This window comes from Propithecus coquereli, unplaced genomic scaffold, assembly GCF_000956105.1.
Source record: "Propithecus coquereli isolate 6110/MARCELLA unplaced genomic scaffold, Pcoq_1.0 Scaffold235, whole genome shotgun sequence".
Lineage (NCBI taxonomy): Eukaryota > Metazoa > Chordata > Mammalia > Primates > Indriidae > Propithecus > Propithecus coquereli.
Window position 1 is genome coordinate 560,266 of NW_012147897.1, and position 2,210 is coordinate 562,475.

A 2,210-nucleotide genomic window follows, 5' to 3' on the forward strand; every position below is an offset into this window, starting at 1 on the left:
GGCAATCTGTCTAATAATATTTTATACCTTCTTTTCACTTTCACCTAATTCAATAAGAGGTATTTTAAATGACCATTTACTCTTTCTTTTGAAGATTCCATATTCCTAGTTTTCCAGGATAACACCATTCTCCCCAATCTCACTGAATCCCATTATTTTCCACAAACATTTATATCATATTATTCTAAAATAACATTAAGCTATTTCTAAAATAAAAGTTTTATAGATTTTGTTGACTGAGCTGATGAGAAGATGAATGATTAAATGCCACATTTCAGAGTTAGGTTTCTTTATCAAAGAAAATGATTTAAATATCTTTAAATGAATGGATTGAGATATTTATTTTATATTTTAATGGCATCCAGACTAAAATCATCTTGTTATTAATTCACAGTATAAGAGGATTAAGAGAATATGTGTGTGTGTGTGTGTGTGTGTGTGTGTGTTTTCATGATCTGGGAATCTCTTATGTGTTCACATAACAAATTCATCATTAAGTCCAATTCAAAGAGTTCATGTGGAGGATACATGAAAGTTGGCATGACAATGGAGAATGGCATAATTTAAGATGTGTCAGTTAACAAAAACTTATCATGGGGTGGCAAAGTATTTAGATTTTACATCCTAACACTGAGCATTTCTTATGTCATCATATTAGCTATAAAAATTCACCTTTTTGTTGAAGCTGTTTGTTCATTGAGACATAATACAGGCACGAGGTTCAATACCATGGTGATAAAAATCACAGCTCCTTTCCTGAAGGCACTTTAATTGGGCAGGATCAAGCCTTCACTCATACAACCTTTTGCTGACACTTAAAGTGAAGCACCAAGAAAAGAAAGATGGTAAAAAAAACAAAAACCAAAAATAAAACAGATAATAATTTGCATGCAAGACATGTTCAAAACCTCTAACCTGCTGTAGAGTTTAAGGAAAGGAGAGAGTAAGACAGATGAATATTTAAGAGACAATGGCCCAGAAGTTTCTATCTGAAATTCATATTCTGTAGATCACCAGGAATTGATGTCTTTCTTGTAAAGCTTATTTTAAAAGTAGTTCAGACAGAAAACCCCAGGCCTAGGTAATCTATTTAATAAATCACTTGAAACATTTGACTAAGGAGTAACAGCAACCATACATATATATTTCTAGATATTATAAAAAGACAAGTCACTTCTTAACAATTTTTATGAGGCAAGTATAACCTATATTTCATAACCAGATTAGGGCATTGGAGAAAATAAATATGAAAGACCAACATACCGCCCAAATTGATTCCAAAATCTAAAACAAAGTGTTATCAAATCTAATCTGGTGGTTACATATACACTCACACACACACACACACACACACACACACACACACACACACTCAAATTTTGATCTTCTTAGATTTAATTGGGACATCAAAATCAATTACACGCAAATATTAAAAAATGTAATTCACTATATAAACACAAAAAAGAAGAAATCATTCAGTGGTCTAGATTTATGAAAAAATTGAATAAATTTAGTACTGATAATGATATGACAATATACTAAACTAGAAATAGAAGGTAATTTCCTTGATCTTATTTTTTAAAAAAGAAAACTACAATGAACATCAAATATTAAAGTTATTTTTCCCAAGATATCAGGAAGAGAAAGAAAGTGCTCATTATACTCACTTCTAAAATTTACCAGAGCCCTAGTCAATAAAATTGGGTAAAAAAAAAATAAAAAACACATGATTTGAATGAAAGAAATAAATATTTATCATTATTCACATACAATATTGTGAATCATTAGTACATGCAAAATATCCTAAAGACAAGTCATGAGAATCAATAAGGTAATTCATCAAGGTAATTAGATACCTTTTTTATATCAAAATGCACATGCTGGCAACAGAAAATAGAAACTAAAATTTACAGCAGTGTGCTCACACTGTTGGGCTCACACTACCATAAACTACCATATATCAAAAAAAAAAAAAAACCTCATATAGTATTGCAATTAATGACAGCAGTGGGTGAGCTCAAGGAGAGAAAATTCAATTCAAGATGGATAACAGACCTAAACCTAAGGCATGAAACCTTAAGAATTCTAAATGAATTTTGTAGCCTGAGACTTTGCTGAATTCATTTATCAGTTCTAGGAGTCTCTTAGATGAGTCTTTGGGGTTTTCTAGATATCATATCATCGGCAAAGAGCGAGAGTTTGATCTCATC